Raw genomic sequence first — 11,183 nt, 5'->3', positions numbered from 1 at the left:
CATGTTACACTACCATAAAGCTGGTGTGCAGCCAGCATGGAAATGGTATTAGCAAAGCTGTAGTGGAGGCAGCAATTTAAGACTGCAGCCAGGTGGACTTCTGAGGGATTGTACCTGAGCTAATATTACCTTGTTGCCAGCCACTGAATTCAGCTCTATGATCTTGGGCAGGTAAGTCTATTGGTGCTATTCGAGTGTGGTTACCACAGAGCCATCCCTTTTCTTTGAAAAAAAAAATGTTTACTTTTAATTGGAATGAATGTTAGTCAGTTATTACACATTTAAAAAGAGATAAAGAGAGGCAGATACAACAAGAGGAAAATAGATGGTTGAAAATTGCAAGTATTTTGTTTATGATTAATTCTTAAATATGCACATTTTTAGGTCATTAATACCTGGAATTAGGCCAAGTGGAGCTGACTAGTCAAGGAGAAAGTTGGGTGACCTTGGGGCTTGTAATCACTTGGGCCAGAGAGGCAGGGGGACACGTACCCCACCAGGCACAAACGATTACCTCTTCCTTCCTCTGTCTTCACATCCCAGTGCTTGGTGTCAAGCAGCTGCTCTGCTTGCTCACTCACCCCTGTGCCATAGCTGATGCAGCCTGAATCCTAAGTCTGTTGAGATGTGGCTGCAGAGGGGTTTGAGGGTGATGCTTTAGGAAGTCATTGATTGCTTTCAGACTCCAATTTTCCCTTCCTATCCCATCTGCTGTCCCTTAAGAAGTGGGTACATCCTTCAACGCAGGACTGGCCTAGGCACAGCTGGAGACAGCGCATATGCTGACACAGGCTTGGGATCAGGCTGGGGGAGTTCTTAACCCTGACTTGAACCTCACGATCCTGATGCCCTTTTCTCCCTTTTCTCTACCCTCATCATCTTTGCTGAGACTGGATGAAACACAAAGGTAAAGAAGTCCACAGACTTAGGGCCTGGAAACATGGAGAGTTATGAGCTCCCTTTATTTCAGCCACTCCAGAGCAGTGGGGTTCATGTTCCCAGAATGGGTTAATCCTTAGCTCTCTTCAATTTCCCCTTTCCTGCTCTGTCAGCACCATGGATCACACCCCAGATTTCACCTGGGATGGGAATTCACTCAACAGTTCTTGCTGCAGAATTCCGCAAGAAAGGAAATTCAGAGAACATGCAGCTAAAGAAGAAAAGTCTTCTCTTAGTTATAGCTGCAGGTTGGGTAAAAATCAGAGTGAAGAAGATATGTCATTTCCCATCTATTACCACCTTCCCCCACCACATTCAGAGCAGTGCTGCTAAAAAGCTGGTGTACCCTTCATGCCTTTAATATCTTCATGTAAATAGTTTTATCATCCCTCTTAGCGAAGGTATCCGTCAGCTGCTAAAGGCATCATTTTCTGTTTATCTTCTCATAAGCTGCTGCTCCAGCGGAGCTGCAAAATTAACATTGTGCTCAGCAAAATGGTCTATGTAAAACAAGGGCAATTTATACAGAAAGATCCATAATCCTTCACATGAGAATTTGGCTGTTAAAATTCTGGCACCTCTCAGAGGTCGCTCTAACCTAGTTAAGTTCTGTTAAGAAAAGCTGTTATTATGGCTCACAGATTTTTTTTCCTACAATATTGCCTCCTTCGGCTTGTGTGCTTCAGGACTCACCTCTACCTCCCCTACCCTGCTCTCTGCCTCTCCTGATTTAAATTGCATTACTTTCTGTCATACATTATTGAAGACTAAGCTTAACTACCTGGGCACCATGAAAAGTACTCAATAGTTGGGTTAAAGTTCCTGCAGTATTTCCTTTTTTTGTTTCTTCTCTTCTCTCTTTGGGATTTTGACCACAAATGAAGCACATTGAGGGAGGCTGCTTGTAAAAAAAGGTGCTGAAGCTGGAACAGAACAGATGTGAATTCAGTTCCCTGCTGTGACATGGGTTTCCTGAGTGTCCTTGGATATATAATTTCATTTCTCTATTCTTTTCTCTCTCTCATTCTGCTTCACTCCTCCCCTCGCTGCTTTGCACGCGATAGTATTTACTTTCACCATCTAGCATATCTCAATGTGCTTTTTCTCCCAGAGCAAAATCTATATTAACCAATGTGTACACAGTACTGTGAAGAGTAGGATTTCAGTCTTTGTACCTCAATTTTGACAATACCACAGAAATAAATACATTAAATAAATACTTCTCCTTCCAGCTCATTCAGCATTACTATACAGTTTGAAACAGAATGATGCTAAGGTTAAATTTGATCTCTCTTGCCTGAGGCTTTTAATGAAGTAAAAAGGAGAGGATTTCATTCCAATGTTAGTGTGGCAAGTCTATGGCCTTAAATGGAGTCTTGTTGAATTTATCTGGGGGGTAAGCACACAACTATGTAAATATTTAGAGCCGCTGGTTTCCTGGTACTTTCTTGTGCAATATTCCCTTTGATGTACTGAATGGCGAAACCTGGATCACCAGCTGTCCTGTGTCCATGGCAGAGGTCTCACTAGCTCTTCAGGGTGTGTAGCAGGTCCTGGCTTCTTATACGACATGTTCCAAGGAAACACTTGTAGAAAAAAAAATGGCACTTTGCATTTCAAGACAGAAGAGAATTCCCCTAGCAGGCATGGGGAAAACATCTCCCTTGCAAAGGAATATAATCAGATGTTTCTGGAACCCTGACGTGACCACAGATTGGCTTTCAGGTCCTAAGAACCATTGCAAAGTAGAAAAACGCTTATGCCAGCATAAGTGGGCAAACCAAGGGTGACACACAGTGACTGGTTGAAGAAACTTTGGGGAGTACTCCATAGGGACCTCCTGTCTTCTGGCAAGCAGATAAAGCAGACCTTGTTTCTCCTCCGTAGGTGGCAGCATGAAGTTGCAAGAAGATCACTCTCAAGATGTGCTTGGCACAACTCACAGTAGAGTCCACATTCCTCATAATATAGATAAAAGTGACTAAATTAAGGCTGAAGACAACAGCACCCTTGAATGAAAAGAAATCTCTTCCCCCACAGAAAGGAAAGTAATTATATTCAGAGGACCCCAGAGAGCTCCTATCTCTACCACTGATATGAAGAAACAGACTGAGAAAGATCGGTCTGACAAACAATAGTATATTTATACTGCAGTAATCAAAGGGGCACAGGCAGTGGACCTTGGGAATGCTGCCTTTCTCATTTAGGGCCCTTATCTGATAATGGCAGGACTGTTCCCTCCTGTGTTAGATTATGAAGCTACTCCAGGATACAAAACTTCTATACTGCAAAGCTTTGCATTGGCAGAGGAGCCTATTTCAGTGGCCCAGGGCAGGGTGCTATAGTTAGATTCTAATTCAGCAAGGACCCACCTAACCTTCACCATGCAGGTAGTTTTGGAGGTATCAGTGAAACTAATTGTATTACTGGAAGCTAGTCCATTGTTTAAACATCATGTACAATAAAATGGCAGAGGTTCACTTGCCACCTTGGTATAACACATTGTGGGTTGTTCTAGGCAGCCCTCCGGCTTGTTGAGAAGTTTATAAGGACTCTGCAATTTTACTGCGGGAGGCTTTGTTATAGATGTCTTTGACCATGTCCTTGGGATTTTGAGCAGGCTGGGGTCTCTAGTAGCTTTATAGGATCAGAGAAAAAACAGGAGAGAAAGGGCTTTAAGAGGTTTCCTTATCCATTTTCTGCCGCCTTTAGCAAGGATCAGCCCTCTATATATCATTTCTGATGGATGTTTGTTCTTTAAAAGCCTCCAACAGTGAGACTCTACCATGCCCCAGGCAAGGCACCCCTGTCCCCTTCTCCCCTCACCGTTAGGAAGCTTTTCCAGATGTGCAACCCTCATATGTCTTGCTGCCACTTAAGCCCATTATTTCTTGTGCTAGCCATCCTGGTCATGGCAAACATATTATTTCCTTTCTCTTTCTAACAGCCTTTATACAATTGATGGCTCTTAGGCGCTCTCCATTTTTTTTCTCTTCTCTGACTGAACCACCAGCTCCCTCATTGCTCCCTTGTAGATCATGGTCTTTGACAGTTCGCATTTCTCTCCTCTGGAATTCTGCAGTGGTTCTACTTTTTTTGAGGTCCAGTGCCCAAAACTGAATGAAACTGAGGTTTTACTGATACAGGCTGAGGGACAGAAATCAGTTACCTTCAATTGCGACTCATGACATATTCCCATCCTCACCATATACTTGTACAAAGATAATTTTCACTAAGACAGAAATTGGTGGAAAATTATTTTCTTCTTGTGGCAATTTAGACTGATCTGATGCCTTTCAATGATGTTATATTACAACTCAGGTTCTTTCTTCAAATCATTAAATCTCTAGGTCATCTAGTACTGATAAGGTTGACCGTACTTACATTAGTCTTTGCTTTGAGTGTTGACATTTGAGTGGGTGCTGATAGCTGTTCCCAGGAAATCAATGTTGCACTGTGATTACCTGGTCTCACAGACCCTGACTTTGAAATTAGAGAGCTTGGAGGTGGGCTTGTGGTATTTTTGTCCCCTAAGAGACAACTAGGTGACCGATATTGGACATGTGCTTCCAGTTGAGCAAATAGGAGCCAGCTGACCCCTTCTCTCACCTTTTCCTATTGTAACTTCCTCTTGGAGATCCTTTCATGCGCTTTGAAGGAAAGCCAGGCTAGCAGACTTATCTCTGCACTGATACAGCATAGCAGCAACTTCTTCCCATTACTGATAACAGACTATTGCCCAAACACAGAGAAAATGAAAGAAGAAAGGGCAGTGTGACTTCACCCACCTGAAGGACACCTGTGTTGGGTCCCACTCTGAGGCTGACATCAATGTGTTAATGAGACACTCGCAGAAATGATGAGAAAGAGGAATCCAAGTCTGAGTCCTGATAGTAGCCCTGGTGGCAGAGGACCCTGTTACATACTGTCTTCTTGGCTCTGATGAGCACATGAAATAGAAACTTTTGTTATTAAGTGACAATGGTAGATATGGCATAGCAAGGACAGAGATGAAACTTCTTTCCTCCGAGGAAGTCCCTGACTGTGGCCTTTGACTTCAGAGGAAGGTTTGTAAGGAACAGCTGATGTTGAGAGGAGATGGGAAGCTTTGAAAAGTTTTGGTGTGTTTTGGGTTAAACCTTCCTTGCTTCTTCCCCTTCCCATTGTGGCCGTGTGCAAGCCCTCCTCCATGCTTGTCTCTCTGCATTCCCTTCCCTGGATAGGAGCCTCAAAGACTCAGAGATTATCAGTAATGAAAACAGGTCAATGTTCCACAGCTTTTGAGTCTGGATTGAGCTTTTCTCTAAAACATAAAAATTCACAGCAGAGCTTTGCATTACTATCAAAGAAGAGAGGAGACAGACTTTTTTTTTTTCCCTGTTTTTGGGGCTTTGCAGCTGACGCCAACAGATGACACATTCCTAGCTCTAAAGGTCTTCAATAAAATTGAAATTTAATCTGTTGAGATTGAGGTCTCTCCTCCTATATTGGCATTTTTTAGATACAAGGGCTGCCTCTCATTGCACTGTGGGAATCCTATTAAAAAAGGACCCCCTGACAGTGATGCTTCTTAAACTAGGCCATTAGTCTTGTGACAATGCACCAGGGGATTAGTAGTGGGTTAGTGAAGCTAACTTCACATTGCCTTACTCAGGTTCTTCCCCTAAGAAACATAAATTGGTCTAAGGAAATCAGAAAGGTGACACTATAAAATGCATAAATGGTGACACTGTGGATGGGACAGAAAAGCATCTGGAGGGCTTTCAGCCCTGCAACTAGTCAGATTCTTTTGGTTTGGCACAAATCTGCTGGTATGACCCTTTAGAAAAAGCCCCATGGCCTGAAATTCACTGAATGCAACTATAGCCATCACAAAGACAGGTCTGAATCTAGGGAGAGATTCAAGTGCCTACACTTCTAATGCTACTATAGATTCCTGAGGGTACCTGGGACATCCACATTGCACTTTCTTGGAGACCCAGCACTTTCAGAAGTCAGGTCCTCCGTTATCTGAAGTGGTACCAAACACCTGTGCATACAAACCTGAATTGATCCTATAAATGGCCCTTGGAGAGATCTTCAAGGACAATTCAGCCCATCCAAAGATATCTGTAGAAAGTAGGAGTGTGAGGGGTTTGAGAGGAAACTCCAAACCTTGTTTTTGGATTTGCCTATTGTTGCAAGTTTACAACTCAGTCCTCACATGGGGTAGACCCAGTACCTTCTAACCTTAGGCCCTAAACTTGCTGGTGAACTGGTGCAAATGGGAAGGATGGTACAAAACAGGGACCATAACAGTGTTGTGTTAAGGAGAAAAACTGTGGTATTTTTGAAATCATCGTAAAGTAAAATGGGAAGAAACGTGGAAACATCAAGTTCACTTTCAATTGCATATATGTAGTCACATGGTAAAATAAACAAACGGGGAATATTTTTAACTCCTCCGGTATTCAGGACATGTTTTCACTCTAATATACTGTGATTCAGATTTGCTACAAAACCTCATGCTGCAATAGAAAAGAATCTGTTTCGTTATGCTTTTCTATGTTCATAAACACCTGGAAATCCCAGCAGCATCAGCAAAGCACTATGCTGTTCTCTTGCTCAAGAGAACGTAAGAGAAACTCACTGAAGATTGTGTTCACTGGACCATAACAATGCTAGCATGTTCAATGTCGAGACATGGTCAAATGCTTTGTCAACTCCCCTGCATACTGTGAGCTGTAATATGTACTAGCTGGCAGTTGTGCTTCTTGAAAACATGCTACATGGAAGCAACATCTCTGCTACATGTGGTCTGGATGTTATGGTCATGCTAATTAGTCCATGACCAATGCTCCCACCCTTCCCAGTCCCATAGATCTGCTGTTGTTTTACACCCTGCCGTTCAGAGCTGTGATAAAAGGCATTAAAGGCAGAGGTTTTTTTGTCTTATCTCATGGAATTCCCTTGCTTTGTGGGTTATGTTTCAATTCCAAATTTTAGCTGGATTCAGCCTTGTGGGGGTTTCATTAGATCTACGGAAAGAATGGAACACTGAAAAATACAGAGAGGCAGGAGGAAGATCAGCTTTACAGTTGCATTTGACCTAAAGGACTGAGCTTAACATATTCTTGGTTGTTCAGGTTTTGGATAATACAGAGTTCTCACATAAGACAGGCTTGTTGGCTCTCTTTCTCAGTGTACACGATGAGGATATATATTTATTTTAGAAAAACACTTAGCCAGAAGGAAGACAACATGTAGTGAAAGATAAATTATGCTGATAATGTTCTATTATGCACACAGAGTAAAAAGTACAAGGGACATGAATTTCCCCAGGGAGACACCTCCAAGAAGGGAAGCTGGGACAACACACAAAATAAAATAAAATGAAGAAGAAGAGGAAGGAAAAAAAATTAATTGGAAGTAGTCAGTTCTGGCAGATTTTGCTTGAAGGAAAAGGAAGACTGAATGAGCAAAAAATTGTACTGGGGGCAATTTCTTCCAAAGAAAGGACTGTATATTGGCTGTGTCACTTATCAAGGTCACAACTGCAACTCAGGAGGACAGTGTTTTGACCCTGCAGGTATTTATGGAGCTTGGAGTGAGTGAGTGGAAAGTGTGAAAGGAATCAATGTAGAAAACAACTGGCAGCATCTCTTCCCTCCAGGCTTTCCCTTTGCTCTGAGGTGGGGAATGCACTGTCTTTTTTTAGTTCTGCTCTGTGCTCTGTGGCCTGTTGAGGTCTGGCAGGATCAATTCCTGTGGGTTGTGTGGCAATGCAAGATCAGATACAGCAGGCAAAGCAGCCCTTGGTCTTATCAGAGATGGGCACAAAAGTACTGCTGAGGGTGGAGTAATAATTGTACTTGAACAGCAGAGCAGAGAGAGAGTCTCAGTGGGCAGTAACACTTCATCAGGAACAGCAAGAAGATGCTTCTCTAAAGTGTCTCTTGTTTCACTCCCAGAGCTGTGCCTTGTAACAGCAGGTCTCAAAGCTGGTGTTTTGAATCAGTCGCTGTTACTGCTTGCATTGGTGCTCAGCTCCACTGCAGCAGTTGTTCTGATATGTTTGTGTTTCTCCTGCACAGTGCAGTGGCTGACTTGTGCTCAAGTGAACAAATTGAGAGAATAAAATAGGTTGGGGTTTTTATCTATCTCCCAACCCTTGAGATAGGTCCATAAGGCGGTAGTCTCCTCCTGTGACTCAGTGCACACAGGTTTTCCTCAGCGTGTTCAGCCTCAGACCCTCTGACCTGGCTTTTGGAGTCCTTGAGATGATGTACTGAAGGGATACAGTATTTCATAGGGTATGCTGCAATCACTGGCAGAAATGTAATTGGCTCTTCCCATGGGGCTGTCATCACAAACTTCACTGCAGATAAGAAATGAGAAAACAAATCTGAGTGCTGGAACCCCTGTGTCTCTACCTTCACATATGTTTGAGGTGACCACTGTGTTATGTATTGACCTCCCGCAAGCAGCTGCTCTAAGAATCACTCACATTCTCTGTGCTCACCATACCACAGCCCCACATTAAGAAAACAAGCTTATCAGTCTTTTGGGTTTGTGTTGACACCTGCAGGTTCAGAGACTTTTTGTTTGTTTTCCCTATTCTCCTCAGTGCATAATTGGCCAGATTGCATTCATGTTTTCTCTCCCTTACAGCTTTCTACCAGGCATTAGTCACAACTGGAGACTGGACTAATTTGCTGATGTTGTACAAGGAATTGTCTCTCCTGGAGACCTGGCTGATGTGATCAGAACTCACAAATGGTATCGGTGTCACAAATGGTATCACAAATGGACCAAAGGTCCATTCAGGCAAGTGGTTCTCTGTTTATTTTGGCTCAGGTCATTGCTGCTCCCTTTTCCATGTCATGTCTTCTGCCTCCCTTGCTATGTACATCTTTTTTTCTCTGTCTTTTGAGTTGCTGACTCCTTGCCCTCAGATCTAGGATGGCATGCCTTTCACAGCATCAGCACCACAGATTTGAGGGATAAGGGAGAAGAGGGTCCAACATGTTCCTTTTAGCTAATATGCTGTCATGCCTTGCTTTCCTTTTCTGCTCTCTCCTTTCCACAATGGCTACACCTTGGAGGCTAAGCAAAGAAACAAGTCTAAGTGGCTTACTTTCTGCTCACCCTCCCTTTCTGGTTAAAGATATTGTGAGTGGTTGCATGTGGACTATTGTTTTTCATAGCCACTGGTGGCTCCACCATCTGTGAATTTGTCTAATCCCAATAGAAGTTATTGGCCTTGACTTAAAATTATTCCCTATTTCCTTTGTAACAGCTGCTGGCAAAGCTTCTGGTCTCCTGATGGATTTTGTTGGGTCTAAGTTTGATAGCTTACTTATGACAAAGGCCAGCAGTCTGTTAAAACAGTATCATCTCTATATTTAATACTTCTCTGCCCCCAGCTCTCATTTAATCTAAGTATTAAACTCATTCACAATGTTGCAAAAAGCAGTTGCTCTTTGCAGTGTTAGGAGGAAAAAGTCATAGGAAATAATGGATAAGAAGGTAAGTGCTGAATGTCAGCCTCTTTGGTTGTTGTATATTGATAAAGGATAAAATAACTGCTGTCTCATACCCTTCTCCTGAAGCTTTCCCTTCTTGACAAAGTGACATATATGACGGAGAAATGTCTCTCTATCATCAGTATCCTCTCTATGGACTCACAGATTTCTTGTATTTGTACTGTTGTTTACAAGTAAAATGTTTCCAGGTTTTATTCCTGGCCTTTCCTCGTATTGCATGTAAGTGTATCTTCTTCTGTCATTTAGCAGTACTTTAGAAAACAGCTGGTGCCCCCAAGGTAAACCTTTAAACAATGTCCTACTCTGACAAAATTCTGCTTTATTAGCAAACCATGTTGTGCATGTTTCTCTCATTGTTTTACGAATTGCAATTACAAAGTGCTTTTGCATTTAAACAGGATGTCTCTGACCTAAGAGATAGTAAAAATTATGTTAGGGCACAGTAACTTGATGCTCTGACCTACCCTAAATAGCTGGACTTGTTTCACTTGGGCAAATTATATATTTATAACAACCCATTATGTCATCAGAATACTTCAGCAGAGATGCTGCAGCTCCAATTTACATGAATATTCTTTTGAAGGGCTAATCAGAAGAGATATACCATCAAGATTATGTGTTTTAAAAATACAGTTCTAGACAGCGTTGTCCAAACTGGGCAATAATAATTAATCAGTTCTGATTAATCAGATCATATAGATCCTTGCTACTCACCGGTTCTCCATGATCTTAGTTCAGATCAGAGCTTAGGCTGGAGAGATTAATTTTGCACCAGTGTTTGAAAATCAAAAACCTTTCTCCAGATCATATAAAATTGATGCTCATGAGGTGCCTGCCTTACTGAAAGCACTAGGATGTACTTGAGGATTTCAGCTTAAGTTCCTTCTTTAAGTACCTTCCCCAGGCCCTTCCTGCCTTTGCTTACCCATGTGTAGCTAACAAGCTACATAAGAACAATATCTCATTCTCATTTAAGTAGTCTTTAAGCTACAGGGACCAGCTGGTGGTCCCCTAAGTGTCCAGGAGATGAACCAAATAGAAGATTTTGAAAATAAAACCAGATCCATATGCTGCAGCCAGAGAAGGCAAGGGCAGTGCATGATGATTGCTGTGCTGAGTTACCCCCATCTCTTTCCACTGAGCAAGAGGCTAGCTGAAATTCTTTGGTGGGCTGGAAGTGGAGGTTCAGGGACAATGTACTCTCTCATGAAACAAGCAGATCGAGTGCAACCCGTCTTGTTGGGTGAAGGTATAGGAGGTTGTAGGAACTGCATGTTGCACATAACTAAACAGAGAACGTTAATTTCCATGAAGGTTTATTCAGATACTTTCATCACTGTTGAGATAAAATGTAAATCAAGAGAACAGATGACTTAGAAGAAAATAAAATGTTTTTTAAATCAGAGATGCTCTTCAATGCTTTTCAAGGGAAATGCCTGGTGATGCATTCCACAGTAGTGCGGCAACTGTAGGCATTACTCTGTTTATAGCTTCTGCTCTAGAAGAGATAAACGATACGTGCTGAAGCAATTGGGCAGGAGCGTGTAGCGTGTATGCCAGTGTGTCTGCATGCAAAATATCTTCTGATCTTGTTTTCTGATCTTGCAGTCAGTATGTGAGGAAACTCCCTTTCAGTGGGACTTCTGTCTGGAGAAGGCACGTATGCAGTGAAATGTTTATTTGTCTGTCTGCTCAGTCAAATACTGGGGCTCTAGTGCT

The sequence above is a fragment of the Pygoscelis adeliae genome, unplaced genomic scaffold (assembly GCF_000699105.1).
Source record: "Pygoscelis adeliae isolate BGI_AS28 unplaced genomic scaffold, ASM69910v1 Scaffold34, whole genome shotgun sequence".
Taxonomy (NCBI): Eukaryota; Metazoa; Chordata; class Aves; order Sphenisciformes; family Spheniscidae; genus Pygoscelis; species Pygoscelis adeliae.
Note: the sequence above shows the minus strand (reverse complement) of the source record.